The following is an 18818-nucleotide window of genomic DNA, read 5'->3' as shown; positions in this document are numbered from 1 at the left end:
GCTCTGCCATGTTGGGCTCTTGTCCTTGCCCCTGCTGCTCGCAACCGAGGTCTGCAACAGTGTCTCCTGCCATCAGCCCAGCCTGCGAGGACCTCCAAGAGTGTGTCGCTCACGGGGTGTTCTCATGGGGGTGTGGGGCGTCCCCCAGCCATTCCTGGGAACATGGAACCTGGTGGGTTTCCTTCCTATGCAGCCCATCTGCTCAAGCAGGCCACTTCTGAGAGCCTCTGCTGCGCCTCTGCTGTCTGCTGTGGCAACGCTGGCATTTCCGCTTCTCACAGACCCCGCTTCTTGCAAGCTTCCAGGAGACAGGAGCCATAAGCATGAGCTGTGTAACCCGGGTCCTTCCAGGATGCTAAAGCCCTCCATGCCGACACTTCCTTCCTTACCCGCAGTTCTGAACCTTGACGTGGCACTCCCAAATGGGCATGTATTCCCCTGCTACGGCATGCCACCTGGCCCTGCAGCCCTCTGGGAACACAGGGAGGTGATCTCGGTCTTCCTCTCACAGACCAGCACCTTCCCACTGGGGTGTGCCAGCTGTGATGCTGGTTGCAGGAGGGAGAGGGGGCACTTGTCTCTGGCACCGCCTGGAACCTACCTCATTTGAGTCGCCGCAGCGGCTTCAGTCAGGTGGGGCACTGTCTCCTCAGAGGGGAGTGGACTGCCCTGCCCTCTCCTCTTAGCGGATTCCGGGATCTAGGAATTGCACCTCTGAGTGTCGACATCGCTGCCCTCGAGTCCCATTCTTTGCACACTGGAGGCCTGAATGTGTTGTGGGGAGTATGCCTGGGCTAGAATTCCATCTTTTCTGAAGTGTGGTGCTTGTGCAGTCGGGTCCTGAGCTCCCTTTCTGCGCTCTGTCCTTGGCTCAGATTAGGGCTTCCCTCCTTGCTGTCAGGGAGGCCCCTGAGATTTCACCTTGTGCCTTGAATGAGTCTTTGATTGCCCTAAGCCTGTTTTCATTTTCAGTGAATCGGTGATCTCAGCCAAGTGCTGTCCGGTTCCCTGGTCCTATGTGACCACTTCTCTCAGGGCCAGCGATGCTGCCCTGGCCCCTGTGTTCTCCTCTGCAGGTCTCCCGGCCCTGCTCACCACAGGCACGATTCACCTTTTATGCCTTGGCAGCACCCAGAGCTCTCCGGTCTCCATCTCCCAGGGGTGGTGGGTCTCCATCGTCCCCGGGCTGGTCAGAGGGCTGGCTCCAACATCTGCCTTTGGAATCAGCCTCCCAGGTCCGCTGCCAGAGCTGACTGTCCTAGGTGGGTTTTCTGGAAACAGAGGCAGAGCTGGAGAGTTGGGTGGGGTGATTTCAGAAGGTGTCTCTGCAGGGAAGCCGGCTGTGGGGCTGGGCAGAGGGAGGCTCTGGGCGGTTGAACTGAGGCTTTGGCCGGTCCTACAGCACTGAGACTGGGGACAGCCCCCAGAGCTGTGCCTCATGAAGGCGAGGGGCTAGGCCTTTGGATCCCTCACCAGGCAGCCACGGGCCTGCAGACCAGCCCTGGAAGGGGCTGCAGTCTTGGGCGAGGGGCTGCCAGCGAGGCATGCTTCCCAGCTTCCCAGCAGCTGGCTGGCACGGGCTCACAGGACAGGAGCTGCTCTCTAGGTGCCAGACAGCGGCTCACTTCCAGGAGGAGGAAGGGTCCAGCTTTCCGCTGCTGCTGATGAGCAAGTGAGATGTGGACTGGGACCGTCCCTTGCTCCAGGGCAGGGGTGGGGCTGAGCACCCGAGCAGAGAGGGGTTTGGAGCCGGTCACCGCAGATGCTGAAGGCTGGTTGTGGGTGTCCTCTGTGCATTCTGTGGGGGCCTTGCCCAAGCTGGGGCTTCAGTGGATAGGACAACTCTTTCCTTTTGTCTCCCTTTGTGCTCCTCTCTCCAGCCCACACATTCCAGGAAGGTGGGGGAGGAGGAAAGGCAGAACAAAGCTGCCAGGGCCAAAGAACATCCTGGTCTTAATTGAAATGTTCAAAGAGACAATCCTGTCGGATTTGAAGCTGTAAACAAAGCAAGTTTGCACTCTCCCCGCCCTCTCGTTTACCCACCTATCATCCTTCCCACTTCCCGCCTCCCGCCTGTCCATTCACTCCTCCGTCTTTCTGCGGGGGCATGTCTGTAGCTAGCAGCCAGCCCAGTGAGGGACAGGCTGCACTTCCCTGGGCACGGGCGCTGGCTCTCCCTTCCCCGGGCTGGACCCAGCCTGTCTGAACGATGGCACAGCTCCAGCTTTCCTTAAATCAAGAGAGGAAAATATTTTGGAAAGGGGCTAAATAGCACTTAATTTGCCATGTGGTTGGAATTAACAGACAGCACTTCCCACCAGCCTTTGAAGGGCTCGGCGGTGGAGGCCTTGCTCCCTCTTGGTTCAAAGCCACGTTGTCAGGGCCTGTGGACATCCCAGGCTGGGCCGGAGCCCGCACAGCACACTGTGGGTAAATGTTTGCCCTCCGTGGCTACACTGAGGGGCAGCCGGAGCCCTGGGAAAGCCTTCGTCCTCACGCTGGCAATGCCTCTCTGAACTTGCAGGAGCAACAGCTCGGGGCTCAGGTTCTCCAGGAAGGCAGACATCACAGAGAGGTGTCCAGGGACCCCTGATGAGTGTGATTCACTGGGAGCTCAACTCAGACCCTCTGGTTTCTTCTGTCTTGCTCAGGTCTTGCTCCCAAACAGCTAGGAGCCCCATGCAGCTAGGAGGGGAAAACGCAAGGAGAAGGGGGCACTGCAGAGAGCACTGGTCAGCATCATTACAAACTCATCCACACACACTTTAAAGCCCTGTGATATTCCGCCTTAAGGATCCACTGTCGTGCACTCACCCGCCTCCTGCTGCTGAGGGCTCCGGGCCGCTTCAAGACCCAAATATGTAATCACCTCTTAGATGAGGTTCCTGGAGGCGAGCCTGCTGGGGTGAGGCGTGAGTGCCGCCGTCGCTGTGAGCCTCGCATGCCTGTGAGTTGCACACTCCACCTTGGTGGCTGAGCGCTACCTCAGCGTCCCCAGGCTCCGGCCCCCTGGGAGTGCTTCCGACCTCCCCTGGCCGTGGCAGCTCCTGTTCTCCCTCCATCTCACACCCTCGCTCTTGGCACTGGCGGAGCTGCAGGTCGTGAGGGCTGCCATCCGAGAGTCCCTGTCTGGGGAGTCTGGCCCTCTGAGCCTCGTCTGCCACAGTGGAGAGCCTGGCCGGGTCTCCATGCTGCAGTGACCCCCGAGGGAGTGGATCTGTGAGCCCCAGAGCCTCGGCAACCGGGGGTGAAGATGTCATGCGTGGTAAGATGACCTTGCAGACATCAGGGACCCCTGCCTGTCAGTGGGGAACCCGCCAGGCCACCATCAGCTCTTTGGAGCCCAGCCCAGGCTTCTACCTGCTCTCTGGAACAGTCTGGGGGTTCTTTCCATCCCAACAGCATTCTGAGAGCTGCGGAGTCTGGCTGGTGCCGGGGACCCCGGCCCCCTGCGTACATCAGGGCAAGTGTGCAAAGGGGAGCCCCCTCCTTGGGGTATGTGCACGTCAGCCCGAGAGTCCAGCTTGGTCTCTCACTCTGACCGACCCTGGGGCTCTGGGTCCCAGTGCAATGAGTGTCCTTTCTGGGCACAGAGTGTGGGAAGCAATGGGTCCCTGCTCCTCTCTCTCACCCTCCAGTTCACCCTGTGGGTGTCCCAGATATATATGAGGGTCCAGGCACCCAGTTTTAGACCCAGGGCCAGTTCAGACAGGTCAGGGCCCTGAGGGGATGGTGGAGCCCTAGACTCTGACGCATGGCCTGACCATGGCCCAGGAGTGTGTCCTGGATGAGTCCAAACCGGTGATTCCCATGGGGATGGTGCTCACACCCACAGAGAGGGAGTCCCAAACACAGAACCAGGAAGTGAGCCGCGGAGGAGAGGATGAGCTCGGCACGGGCCGGGAGCCCAGGCTGCTGGACATCCCCACGGCTGAGCTGAGGGGCAGAGGACACTCATGCAGTCCTGTGTGGACCCCTGAGTCCAGGGAGGCTCCTCACGGGGCCCTGTTAGAGTGTCCCTGCACACGTGACCCGCATATCCTCCCTAGTGTCTGGAGACCAGGCCCGAGGAGGGGTGGGCAGTGCCGGCACAGGGGTCAGGACTGCAGTGCCCTGGGAGCCTGGGAGCAGGAATGCAGAGTGAGCAGGGAGGGCGACGGCCAGGAGAAGTGGGCATGGACCCGTCGCAGGCACAGCTGGTCTTGCAAGCCCCTGCCAGTGCAGAGTTCTTTACCTCAGCTTTGTGACCACGGGCAGCTCAGTTCCTCACCTGTGACACGGAATGAGACTCACAGGGGTATTAGGAGAATTCAGAAAGAGGACAGGTGTGGAAGCTGCGTGACAGCTGGAGACACCCCACCTGGCTGCTTCCTCTCTGCGGTGACATCTCAGGGTCTCCCACCCCCTTTCCCTCTCCTTGGGACCAGGGACCTAGGACCCTCATGCTGTTGCTGCCCTGTCCTAGGGAGGCTGATGGCCGTGCCTGATGGTGTCCAAAGGCTCTGAGCACGTGAGCCCCTCTGGGGAGGCCTCTTAGACACAGATAACAGCTGCCATTTGGAAATCTTCAGCAATTACACTAAGTGCCTGCTGTGCTGGTTAAAGAAGCTGCTGCGATGCCATGCTGAACTGTGTTTGCACGTGATGCTGTTTGATCTAGTTCCCACAACAATCCTGCCAGGTGCCTGTTATCTTCCCTGCTTCATGATGAAGGACCCAGAGAGCCCAGAGAGGCTGAGGAACTTGCCGTAGGCTACATAGCTACTTACAGGTGGAGTAGAGATTTAAAGAGTTCCTTGATGCTGACCAGGGGCTAGCCACCTTCCTTCAGAGTGAGACCCTGGGCTGTGCCAGGATTCAGACAGGGCTCTGCCTCTCACTAACTGTGATGTGCCCTTGAGCCCATCAGGTGACCGTTCTGTGCCTCAGTTTCCTCATCAAGGACATGGGATTCTTGGGACTGCTTGAGTTAATGCAGGTAAAGCGCCTACAACAGTTCCTGGTGCACAGGAAGCGATCATTTCACTCAGCCCCTGCTGCTCTTCAGGCCTAGGATCTCAGGTTGTTTTTTCTGCAGCAAAAAGCCTGGCGAGTGAGCTCACTGAGCCCCTATGGTTGGAGCTGAGCAAACAGGTGAGAAAAGCTCTGTCAACACCATGTGCTGGGTGAGGGCCGGGCCACCTGTGCATAGGTTTTGGTGGGGTCCTCTGTGGGCTGGTGGAGGAGAGGAGGGGACTTCTGGGGGAATCCTGAGGGATTCGGGTCAGGCCCAGAGCTGAGTGCATGGATAGGGCACGGCTAGACAGAACCTGGAGGGGCAGGCATGGGGAAGTGCTCTCTTTCACCAGATCCTTGATTGTAGCTTGCAAACGTGTTACTTGTTCTGCTAAACAATTTATTATACACTCCGCTCAAATGGTACTTTTTTTTTTTTTTTTGAGACAGATTCTCGCTCTGTCACCCACCCTGAAGTGCAATGGTGTGATCTGGGCTCATTGATTGCAACCTCTGCCTCCCAGGTTCAAGCGATTCTCCTGCCTCAGCCTCCTGAGTAGCTGAGATTATAGGTGTACACCACCACGCCCAGCTAATTTTGTATTTTTAGTAGAGACAGGGTTTCTCCATGTTGGTCAGGCTGGTCTCGAACTCCTGACCTTGTGATCCGCCCACCTTGGTCTCCCAAGGTGCAAGCCACCATGCCAGGCAGGTATATTTCTTTTTATTTTAAGACAGGGTACAAGGTCTTGCTCTGTCGCCCAGGCTGGAGTGTAGTGGCACCATCACAACTCATTGCAGCCTCCACCTGCCAGGCTCAAGTGATCCTCCCACTTCCACCTCCCAAGTAGTTGGGAACACAGGTGTGCACCACCATGCTCAGCTAATTTTTAAATCTTTTGTAGCAATGGGGGTCTCACTGTGTTACCCAAGCTGGTCTTGGACTTCTAGGTTCAAGTGATCCTCCCACTTCAGCCTCCCAAAATGTTGGGATTATAAGCGTGAGCCACTGTGCCTGGCCTCAAATCGTACATTTTCTTATTGCCGAAAAGATTTTGTTTAAAATATACAGTTGACCCTTGAACAACATGAGTTCATTTATATGAAGACTTTTTTTCCATGTCTGCCACCCCTGAGACAGCAGAGACCAACCCCCTCCTCCTCAGTCTCTCAATGTGAAGATGTGAGGATGAAGACCTTTATGGTGATCTACACCCACTTAATGATTAATAAATCTATGTTCTCTATGATTTTCTTAATAACAGTTACTTTTCTCCAGCTTACTTTATTGTAGGGATGCAGTATATAATACATAGAACATAGAAACTGTGTGTCAATTGACTGTGTGTGTTATCGGTAAGCCTCCTGGTCAACAGTAGGGTATTTGCATTTAAGTTTTGGGGGAGTCAAAAGTTATACACAAACTTTTTACTGTTGGAGGGGTTGGCATCCCTAACTCCTGTGTTGTACAAGGGTCAACTATATTTTAATATATTTTCTTTAAATTATATTACATTTCTTTCTTTTTTGAGAAGCAGTCTCACTCTGTTGCCTAGGCTGGAGTGCTGTGGCATGATCTCAACTCACTGCAACCTCCGCCTGCTGGGTTTAAGCGATTCCCCTGCCTCAGCCTCCTGAGTAGCTGGGACTATAGGAACATGCCACCGCACCCGGCTAATTTAAGTAGTCTTAGTAGAGATGGAGTTAAACCATATTGGCCAGGCTGGTCTCGAACTCCTGACCTCAGGTGATCCACCCACCTTGGCCTCCCAAAGTGCTGGGATTACAGGTGTGAGCCATCATGCCCGGCCCAAATTTCTACATATTATAAAATACGTGTTTGTATATATTAAACATGTTTCTATTAATATAGTTATATACTAAATATGTCTATGTTAATATATTTTATGTGTTTATATTTAAACTTTTTTGTTTAAAATTGTATTTATTTTATTTTGAATAGATAGTACCTAGACATGGTAAAACCAACTCCAGAAAAGTGAAACGGTACATGAACGCTCCCCCTCACCTCTGTCCCCAGCAGCTCATGCCCCTTTCCAGGCACCACTGCCGCTGACTTCCTGTGAATCTTTCCAGAGGTATCTTGTTCTACAAGAGCCAGTGCATTCTTTTTGCCCCATTTCCTGTACTCAAATGGCTGCACGTTGCTTTTTGGCTCCTCAGCATGTCCTGGGGATTAGTGTAGATTGACGAGTAAGGAGCGCCCTGATTGCAGTGGCTGCCAGGCTTCCATCGTGTGGATTTAGAATATAATTCAATGAACACACCCTGAGGATGGGCAGTCAGGGTGACGGCTCCTTCAGGAGACACTCATTGTCTTCCTCTGTTCCAGCTATCACAAAATCCCTGACACTGAGTAATTTACAAACAATGGAAATGTGTTGCTCACAGTTCTGGAGGCTGGGAAGTCCAAGATCGAGGTGCCAGCAGACCTGGGGTCCCGGGAGGGTTCGCTTTTCACAGATGGTGCCTTCTGTGTCCTCACCTGGTGGGGGGCGAGGGGCGCAGGCTCCCCGGAGCTCTTTTACAAGGGCACTGGTCCATTCACAAAGGTGCCACCAAACTCCCCATCTCTCAACACGGTGGCACTGGCGGTTAGATTTTCACGTATGAGTCCTGGGGACACTAGCATTCAGATCATAGCACTCGCTGTGGCAAGGGTGCAGCTCACATCACGGTGGCCTAACAAAGTGTGTCATCGTTTCTCAGTCGTATAGGGTCCCGGTGGCGTTTCCTTCAGGTTTACTGAGGTACAACTGGCAAATAAAATTGTATGTATTTAAAGCATACAACATGATGATATGATAAGCAAATACACCGTGAAGGGACCAGCTCAATACACACTTTTGTGTGGACCCATGAGTGATCACAGCCCTCTGGCCCGCCCAAGCTTCAGAGGCTGCTTGTCAGGTGGCCGCACCCAGGAAGGAGTTGTGCTCAGGCCCCCCTGACACTTGACTCCAGTGCATGCGGGGGTCCTGAGGGTTAGGGACATGGACCTCCGACAGGCTGGGAAGCCCAGTGCCCACCAGTGCCTGAGACCCTCTGGAAACCATGGCAGGCCTCCAATGGAGGGGAGATGGGACAGTGTAGTTCCCTCCCGTCTGTCTCTAATCGAATCTGGTCTAACGTAATCTAAATGAAACTGTCTCAATCCATTTCCGACCTACCGCATGCCTATGTTCCCACAGTTACCATTTTCCTTGGGGAAATGGGTTGGTAATGCCTGTGTGTGTGCGTATGTGTGTGTGCACACACACATGTCGGGGCACGGCGCTCAGGCCGTTAAGGGGCAGGAGATAAAACTCTGTCTTCTCCTGCCCCTGACTGGGCAGTAGCTTCCACTGAGCTCCATTTGTGTTGCTAAGAATCCAGGCTCCAGGAGCCCCCGGCACGTGGTGGTGGTCATCTTTCTGGGCGAGGATGTGAGAGATGGCATTCCACCCCAGGTACGTAGCAGAGCCCAGGGATGGCCTGGGCAGTCCTCCACCCCACGACCCCAGAGCAAGCCCCCAAAATAGTGTCTTCCATTTCAGATTGGAGACTCTTTTCCTCCTCCTGCATGTTGCTGGATAAGAGAAATACTTTGCATTTAATAGGATGCGATGTATTAGAAAATTTGGATCAACTAAGGGTCATACTTTTGCATTTCCCCAAGCGCCTGGAGATGTCTTACCTCATTTTATCTGTTCTTGGACTAAGTGTCTGCCATGGAAATAATTTCCTTTTTTTTTTTTATTCTTATCATACTTTAAGTTCTAGGGTACATGTGCATAACGTGCAGGTTTGTTACATATGTATACGTGTGCCATGTTGGTGTGCTGCACCCATCAACTTCTGTTTCAAAATGGTGGACTGAACTTAACCTCCTCACTCTAGAAATTATTTGAAAAGGAAACTAAGTAAATACACAAACGTGATCAAAAACAAAGATGAGAACCCTCAGGGCACCAGACACTGCAAGGAACCCCTGCCAAGAAGAAAGTAGGCAGGGTTGGAGGGAGAGCGGCCCGCGGCTGGGGCTGAGGGAGAGTCCTGAAGAGGCAGAGGCCCTCAGGCAGTGTGTGGATCCACCCAAGAGGGAGGCCTAGCAGCTGCCTCCGAGGATCCATCTGGGTGCCCCAGCGGTGGCAAGTGGGAGCTGATAAGGTGCTTTTCCCCCTGCTTGGTCCAGGCAGCAGTGACAGGGGCGTCTGATTCCCGCTGGGAACAGAGATCCCACCTTAGGGACAAGATGGTACCCGAGGGCATGATGGGGGCTGCCCATCATGGAACGGTGTCTTGGTCAGCCAGGCCTGCTGTAACAAAGCGCCACACACAGGGCGGCTGAAACCGCAGAAGTGCATTTTCTCAGGGTTCTGGAGGCTGGGAGTCTGCGATGAAGGTGTAGGTGAGGCTGGTTGCTTCTGAGGCCGTGAGCCAGAATCTTCCCTGCTCCTCTGCTGGCTTCTGGTGGTTTGCTGGCCACCTTCTGCGTTCCTTGGCTTGCATCACCCCAGTTTGCCCTCATCTTCGCATGGTGTTCCCTCTGTGTGCGGGTCTGTGTCGGACTTTTCCTGTCTGTTGTCTAAGGATACTAGTGAGACTGGATCAGGGGCCCCACCTACCCCAGCACGACCTCATTTTTTTGAGACAGAGTCTCGCTCTGTCACCCAGGATGGAGTGCAGTGGCGCGATCTCGGCTCACTGCAACCTCTGCCTCCTGGGTTCAAGCGATTCTCCTGTTTTAGTGTCCGAAGTAGCTGGGACTTCAGGCGCCCACCACCACGCCTGGCTAATTTTTGTACTTTGAGTAGAGACGGAGTTTCACCATGTTGGCCAGGATGGTCTTGATCTCTTGACCCACCCGCCTCGGGCTCCCAAAGTGCTGGGATTACAGGTGTGAGCCACCGCGCCCAGCCAGCATGACCTCATTTTAACTTAACTAATTCTATATGTAATGACTATTTCTAAACAAAGTCACATTCTGCAGACCTGGGGGTTAGTACTTCAACATACGCATTTAGGGGGACACAATGAACCCATAAGAAAGATTCGAAAAAGGAGCTGTAGAAGTGTCCCCGCCTGATGGGTCTTCCTGCTCCTCCCTGTTCACTGCAAAGCTCCCACATCTGCCCCCAGGCAGGCTTCTCACACTGAAGCAGACAGAGTGATTGGACCTCCACTACCAAGATTGCTGGAACACACAGTTAAGAATCACCGAGGCTGGGCGCAGTGGCTCACGCCTGTAATCCCAGCACTTTGGGAGGCTGAGGCAGGCAGATCACCTGAGGTCAGGAGTTCGAGACCAGCCTGGCCAACATGGTGAAACCCCGTCTCTACAAAAACACAAAAATTAGCCAGGCATGATGGCATGCACCTGTAATCCCGGCTACTCAGGAGGCTGAGACAGGAGGATCGCTTGAACCCAGAAGGCAGAGGTTGCAGTGAGCCTGCCCTCCAGCCTGGGCAACAGAGCGAGACTCCATCTCCAAAAAAAAACGAAAAAAACCAAAAAAACCACCAAATATCAGAGGAATGCCAGCATCAGAAATGAATATATGGACAGAAAAACTCACTCCCGGAGAAATGAAGTAATAAAGAAATGAGAACTTTAAAAGTAGGAATAATTATTATTCCCTGAGAGACAAGAAAATGTTGCATCCATGAAACAAGAATACGAGGTTATGAAAAGGAATGAATTAATAGAGCTTGGCAATGAGAAATTCAGCACATCGCTGGATGACAGGATAGGCGGAGCTGAAGAGTGCCCTGTGATTAGAAGGTTACGCTGAGAAACCGTGCTGGAGCCTGGCTGCTCAGAGTGTGGGCCATAGACTCACAGCAGCAGTGCCACCCACGTGCTTGTCAGCAGCGCACTCTCAGGATCACAACAGCATTCAAGACCCAGGCAACATGCATAGACTGCAGTTGAAGAAGCACTGGACTAGAACCTAACGGGATAATGAGATGGAAAAGGAAAAATCAGAGTTGAGACATGGAAATACCTTCTGAAACTCAAGCATTCCTCTCCATGGATGTGCCAGAGGGAAAGAACAGAGCAAAGGAGGGTAGACGCTGTTTAAATAAAAATAGATGAGAATATTACATAACAAAACAAAAAAGACCCAAACCCTCAGGTGGAAAAGGAGGAGAAAATGTCAAGCAAGACAAAAACAGATGAACAACCAAAAAAGTGTCATAGCCGGTCACCTATATTGAAATTTCAGAACATGAGTGATAAAGGGCTCCCAGGAAAACCAAAACCCAAACTGAAAAAAGAAAAAAAAAAGAAACTTTTGTTCACAGAAACATGAAAATCAGAAGACATCAGTCTTCTCATTAAGAAAATTGCTGTAGGAAATGGGGCAAGGCCTTCAAAGTGCAGGGATACAATAACGCCTCTGAGTATTGAATTTCATACTCACAATCGATTTTTATGATGGCACAGTAAGGGCAATTTAGGACGTAGAAAGACCCAGGAAATCAATCACGCATGCCTGTCTGAAAGAATTAACAGAGGGTTAATTCCAGCAATAAGAAAAATGAATCCAGGATTCCATTTTTTCCAGTGTAATGTGAGTGCGAGAAAACGGAGGCTCAGCAAGGCTGAGTAAACTACCCGTGGTCACACAGCTCAAAAGTGGCAGGGCTGGGCCTCAAAGTCAGGTTCGTGTGCTCGTAAAGGCTTTAGAGCTTCTGCTGCATCAGCAGTTTCTCACCAGGAACATCTGTGGCCCTTGCCTTAAATTCAGATTCCAGAGCTATAGAATCAGCCTTCAGGGGTGGGTCAGGCTTCTGCACTGTTGGGCTTCAGAGGAAGTTCTCAGGCAACCTGCCAGGTGCAGTCTGGGAACGCCCTCTACCATGTTGAAAAGAGACTTAGGTGACTGAACGACAGGAGTCTTGAGTGTCAGGGAGCCTATGAGGAGGGCGTCCTTACGGGGTGGAGTGGGATGAACCAGAACAGAGACAGGAAGATAAACAGATCCAAATGTGCTGTGGACGGGACTCACTCCCACCTGTCCACGCTGCTGCGTCCTGCCAGCCTGGTAAGTAGTAGTTCTCCTTCTCCGGTCTGGACAGCATGTTTGCAAACTCTGGGCCTCTGAGGTGTCCTTGCAGGGATTAAAACTCTGACTAGGTGTCTTAGTCGGCTTGGGCTGCCATCACAAAATACCGTAGTCGGAATGGCTTCAACAACAGACGTTGATTTTCTCACACTTCTGGAGGCTGGGAAGTTTGAAATCGGTGTGCCAGTAGGGGTGGGTTTGGGGAGGACTCTCTTCCTGGCTTGCAGACGACTGCTTTCTCGCTGTGTGCTCATATGGCGTCTCTTCTTATAAGGACACTATTCCCATCACGAGGGCCATACCCGTACGACCCCATCTAACCCTCATTTCCTTCAAAGGCCTCATCTCCAAATCCCATCACACTGGGGATTAGGGGCTTCAACATGTAAATTTGGCAGGGGTTGGGGGAGGCTGATATTTAGTCCATGGCACTAAGTGTGCACACAGCAGGGATGCTGTCAGCTCAGTCATCTCTGCAGCATTCTGATGCTCATCGCATCTACAAAATCACCCAAACTTCATCTCCCTGTTTGTCCTTTGGCGCTGGCCTCATCTGGGTGACTGGTTTACTGCTCTGCCTGCGCTCCCCTGTGCATATGCACAGAGCAGAATTCTCTTGCGTCCCAGACATGCACAGCCTTCCTTTAGTGCTGGCTTGGCTGTGCTGCCTGCCATCCACAGCATGCAGTGGCCCCAGGTGTCCCCAGGCCCAGCTCGGCCTGACCGTATGCATCATCTGTGGCTGCGCAGTCTTGTGGAGCCAGGATGCTGAGGTAACCCGGCTGAAAACCTCTGGTCTGGGGCTCGGAATGCCTGTGGATTCCCTAGGGGACTCTGTTGGGGGTCCACTGGATGTGAGCAGAAGCCAGACTGGTGGAGCATATCCCATCTTCGTTTCCCAGTTTTGTTTGGCTTTGCGTGTGTGGGAAAATCATGCTGGTTACAATCTTGGGTTATTATTTGGAGACTCACGGCTGGGGGAGAATTTCATTTCTCAGTTGGCCCAAGCCCTGCTGGAGTTTATGAGCCTGGGACTAAACGCTGAATCAAAATTGAAGCAAGGAGCTTATTCTTGGCAAAAATACGTTTTCCTCTTCCTTGAGAAAAACAGCACTAAAATGACTTCTAAGAGGTTAAAAAAAGAGCCTTGTGGATGTTAAAAATTCTTGCAAAAACATGTTTTTAATGATTTGAGTGTAAATTAATAAGAAACAAATGCATAGTATTTTCTTTCCTAGACTATGAAAGTAAATAAAAAGTAAGAAGGGCCCATGGGGAAATCACTTGTTGGGGGCGGTTTGCCCTTTTCTGTGTGGCAGAGGACCCCTGAGGATGTCCTGCCCACTGAATCAAGTCTGCTGGCTCTGAGTGGGTCCTGGCTGGGCTCTCGGGCATTCTCTGGCGCTCTCACAGGTGCTTGCCCAGGGGCTGCCAAAGCCCCCTTCTCGGCTGTGTGGGAGCCCACCCTGAGTCACTTGTGCATTCAGCCAGCCTTTACTGTGCTTCCAGTCCAGGCCCCTGCCAGACACGATCCTGGGGGCACGAAGAGGGGTCAACCATGCTGGATTCCTCGAGGAACTCACAGGGCAGTCACTTTCCATGGAGACAGGGCATCTTAAAGGGTGAGGGAGGCGCTTCCCAGGCCGACTGTCACTCCCAGTGCATTGGGAATTGATGACATTCCTGACGTTTCCCCTCTGTGCCTGGCAGTGCATGAGGTTCAACCATCTTTGCTCAGGGTGGGAGCTTAGCACGGTTGCTCCCTGCCTTTGAGGCCTCCCCAGACTCCTCCCTGCAAGGTTTGAAGGTCCGTGTGTCAGCCTCTCTCTATTTATCCAACCTGCTCTTCCCTGTGTCTGCCACCCCTTGAGGTCTCTGATATGTGCCGAATGCAGTTTACCTTGGAAAGGAGACCCACAGAGGCTCCCCACGCAGTCTCCACGCCCAGTCAGCAATTGGCAAAGGCAAGAACCCCTTCTGACAAGCGTGGACGTTTTACAAGGCTGGGTCTGCGGGGAGAGAACTGATACCACCAGGGGAGGCAGCATGGGCTGCTGGAACCAGCAGGGGCCCATCTCCGCTGGTGGCGTAACCTTGGGCAGGTTATCAGTCTTGTCTGAGTCATCACACAACCCGCTTTGCAGGTTTAGTGAAAATTCAATGAGATAATGTCGAATAGGCCCGCTATACGTGGTGACACGTGCAATATACTTTAGTGCCATGAGATAGTCGGAATAGGCTGTAGTTAGAATGCACTGGTGCTGGCTTGTTGATCTGAGCAGCTAGCTCTTCGTAAACCTTTTCCAGGTAGACATACTGCCTTTTAGTACCTTAAACTTAAACTGGAACTCACAGCAGGGAAGGGAACGTATGAGGGAAGTGCACGTCCCATGCTTGGGTGGTTGTGGAGCATGGGGCTGAGAGTGTGGGCCAGAGGCCAGCTGCTCAAATGTAAGTTCCTTCTGAGCAGCACAGAGCCATGATCACCCGGCCCGTGTTACGTGTTATCGACAATCAGTATTTTAGTTTCACTTTTTGTGTACTCCTGGTTCAGTATTATTATACCGATTTACATAATCGATGTATTATTTATTCAATCAGTGCTTGAATACGTTTTTGGATTTTTTCCTGATTTCTTTGTTTCCTGTTGTTTCTGGTGCCTAGTAACTTCTCCCGGGTTCAGTTTTCTTCTTAAAGTTCCTTCCTCAGTGTTCTTTGGTGAGCGTCTATGAGTGGTAAACTCTCACAATTCATTGTAAAGTGACAGATGTTTTCTCTTGGTACTTTGGCCACGCCGCTCAGTTGTGCCCCTGGTCGCTTTTAAAATCATAGCTTTGTATTTGGTTCTTCAGTACTGTTTGATGTGTCTATAATGAGTTCATTTTTGCTTATCCTGCTTGGGAGTCTGTGACTCATGAATATGTGGATTATCATCATTCCGGAATATTCTCAGCTGTCATTTCTTCAAACACTGCGTTTTCCCCATTCTCCCTATTTTCTCCTTCTGGAGTTCTTACCAACTTATTAAATGTTCTTATTTGATTCACATGTCTCTTAAGCACTCTAGCCTCTCTGTCATAGTTTATCTTTATTTCTTTTTGCTTCTTCTGGTTTAATTTCTTCAAATCTAACTCCACAAATTCTCCCTTTAGCTGTTTTTAATCTATTGTTTAAGCCATACATTAATTGAGTTTACAGTTTCAGTGCCTTTGCTTCTTACTTGTAGAAATTCTATTTGCATATTTTTTTCAAATGAATCCATCCTTTTTAAAAATAGTTTTTTTGGGGTGGGTTGTAAATTGCTTTATGTCTTTAATAATTTTAAACATATTTATTTCATAGTCACTGTCAGATTATTCTACAGTCTTTATCTCTTGTGTAACACTTTCCTGTTTATGGTATTTGCTGACTCTCACTCATGTTGGTGATTTTTGCTGTATGTTTGTAATTTTTCATTGCGAGCTCATAGTCACGGTAGCTGTGTCACCGAGAATCTCTTACAGACTTAGTTGAGGTCATGTCCCTTCAGGTTTAGTTTTTGTTTTTGCTAGGTACCCCAGGGATTTCACTGGCCTATAACTTAGTTTTTATGTTAATTTCTTAGATTGGTGGTTTGTGGAGCATGAGAGTAATGTGACTTTTAAAATCCCAAATACATGAATCTCAGGCTCATGTTTCAAATTCTCAGAGAAGACTATTTTATCTGTACCTAGAAACCAGGAGGAAGAGATAGGTGTCCTAGCGGGTGTCCTGTGCTTGTGGATGGACTTTCCCCCTAGGCTCCCCTGTAGCCCTTTTCAGGGCTGACCTAATGACACGGTGTGGCTGTGTCCCCACCCAAACCTCATCTTGAATTGTAGCTCCCATAATTCTCACGTTGTGGGAGGGACCCGGTGGGAGATGATTGGATCATGGGGGGTGGTTTCTCCCTTATGGTAGTGAATAAGACTTACGAGATCTGACAGTTTTATAAGAGGTTTCCCCAGGCCAGGCGCAGTGGCTCACACCTGTAATCCCAGCACTTTGGGAGGTCGAGGCAGGTGGATCACCTGAGGTCAGGAGTTCGAGACCAGCTGGACCACGACCAGCTAAAAATATTAAAAATTAGCTGGGCGTGGTGGTGTACCCCTGTAATCCCGGCTATTAGGGAGGCTGAGGTGGGAGAATGGCTTGAACCCGAGAGGCAGAGGCTACAGTGAGCTGAGATCACGCCATTGCACTCCAGCCTGGGCAACAGAGCGAGACCCCATCTCAAAAAAAAAAAAAAAAAGTGGCTTCTCCTTTTGGTTGGTTCTCTTCTTTTGTCTATCACCATGTGAGAGGTGCCTTTCACCTTCTGCCATGATTGTGAGGCCTCCCCAGCCACGTGGAACCTTGAGTCCATTCAACATGTTTTTCCTTATAAATTACCCAGTCTCAGGCATGTCTTTATCAGCAGTGTGAAAATGGACCAATACAGTTAGACCCACTCGCACTCAGCACGGGCCTGTCCTTGCCTGCACCTTCTCTCACTGCTGTCCTCTTCAAGGCTTTCCCAGGCATAACTTTGTTCCCATATTTCTAACTTAATCCAATTCCTTTCTGTAAATGCGTATCAAGTATTCTTCCAATGCGTGGTTGAGCCCCAGCTCTTGGGAGCATGGGATCCCGGCTTTTTTCTCGTTTGCCTTGGAAGTAATCCAAGGCAAGTTCAATCCAAACAAGTTCATTCTCTTTTCGACCATGGACAGGAGCAGTAAGAGAGAAGTAATTTTGGTTAGACCACCTGCCTCTCTGTACCTCTAGACTTTCTCTGGTTGTCTTTCTTTGTTCTTAGATTTGGAAGGGACCTCACAAAATTTGGCCTCGCCCCTTTCCAGGTTCGCTGGTGGGAGTTCACTGTGCCTGTCGTGACATCGTCTCTTGCCTGGTGTAGATGCTCCTCAGCTTACATTGGGCATATGTCCTGGTAAGCCCATCATAAGTTGAAAAGGCATTTAATACAGTAACCTACCCAGCATCATAGCTTAGCCGAGCCTACCTTAAACGTGCTCAGAACACCTGCATTAGCAAAATTGCCTGGCAACACGGACACTGTTTACCCTCAGGATAGTGGCGCTGACTGGCAGCTGCGGCTCACTGCTTCTGCCCAGCATGGCAAGACCGTCCCACCACTTTCTACTGAATGTGTATTGCTCTCACACCCTTGCGAAGTGGAAAAACGAGAAACCAAACCATTGTACATTGGGACTGTCTATATGAGGGCAGCTCAGCGCCGTGGAGATGTGCTGATTAATAAGAAATCCGCTTCAGTAAAAAGGGAAGCTGCCAGCGTGCTGATGAGGCTCATTGGCGGGGAAGATGGGACCAAGTAAATGATTTTCTGTTTTGCCCTTTGCCATCTAGAAGTATTTGGGAGTCTGAAACCCAACGTTTAGTTTAGTTTTTGTTTTTGCTCTCTCTGTGGTGGTCAGAGCTTCATTACCTGTGATGATGGAACTGGAAGGGTGGTTAGCCATTTGCTGACTTGGCAAGAAATCAGCTGATGCTGAGATTGGGCTGCTAAGGAATTGTGTGCAAGCAGGTCTGGCAACTCGGGCCAGCACCAGGCATGAGGGCAGGGACTGGGTGCTAAGGCTATTGCTTAACTGCAAGATCTTGGACCTATCCTTTCACCTCTCTGAGCCCCAGGGCTCTCTTCCATCAGACAGGTTTCATTGTACCTGCAGGCTTGTTGCCAGAGTCAAGTAAGATCATGCACAAGAAAGAGGTTTTTTGGGACCAGCTTACAGCGTTAAAAAATGTAAAAGACTATAAAGTAACCTGACTTAATTTGAAAAGTCTATTTGAACAACGCCTTCAACAAAGGAGTGAGATAACACTTGGCTCCGTGGCAGGCTTTTCTGCAGAGCCTGGTGCAAACTTGTGGATTTCCACCCTTTTCTATGGGGGAGGAGGTTTCTAAGCTGCTTTACTTCAGTCACAGGTGTACCTAAGGCGTATTGGGTATGTTTTCATTAAGTCAAGCAAACAGGCCAGGCGCGGTGGCTCACGCCTGTAATCCCAGCACTTTGGAAGGCCGAGGCGGGCAGATCACCTGAGGTCAGGAGTTCAAGACCAGCCTCCTTTCTACTAAAAATACAAAATACAAAAAAACAAAACAAAACAAAATTAGCCAGGTATGGTGGCAGGTACCTGTAATCCCAGCTGTTCGGGAGGCTGAGGCAAGAGAATTGCTCGAACCTGGGAGGCGGAGGCTGAAGTGAGCCAAGATTGCATCACTGCACTCCAACCTGGGGGACAAGAGCAAAACTCCGTCTCAAAAAAAAAAAAAAAAAGTCAAGCAAACAGACAATCCTCTCCTCCCTTTGCTGGGAGTCAGGTGTGGCTAAAGTGGCCCACCCTCCGGGCGACAGGCCCCAGAGGAAGCCACTGTGGGGTCTGACTGCAGTGAGGCGTCAGCGGTAGGGTGAGCACAAGTGCGTCCTCTGAGCCTCACCCCGCCTGTGAGCTGCACACGCCAGGGTCGCCTCCTTCTAGGGAGTCCAGCTTTGGTTTACACGCTATCGGTGAGGCTGGGATGTTACGTGCCGTAGAAGAGCATCTTTGTTACAAAAGGAATTTTGAAAGCAGAATTTTACGAAAGCTTTCTATAAGCTGCTAATGACGATCCTGTTGAAGGTGTTGGTTGGAAAGTGTGCGTTTTCGCCTTCTGAATCTTCTAGAATTGGGTCCCTGGGCACGTTGGAGTTGTTAAGCTGAAGGTGCTGG

This window comes from Chlorocebus sabaeus, chromosome 10 (assembly GCF_047675955.1).
Source record: "Chlorocebus sabaeus isolate Y175 chromosome 10, mChlSab1.0.hap1, whole genome shotgun sequence".
NCBI lineage: Eukaryota > Metazoa > Chordata > Mammalia > Primates > Cercopithecidae > Chlorocebus > Chlorocebus sabaeus.
The sequence above is the reverse complement of the archived record's forward strand: the minus strand, read 5'-3'. Positions refer to the sequence as shown.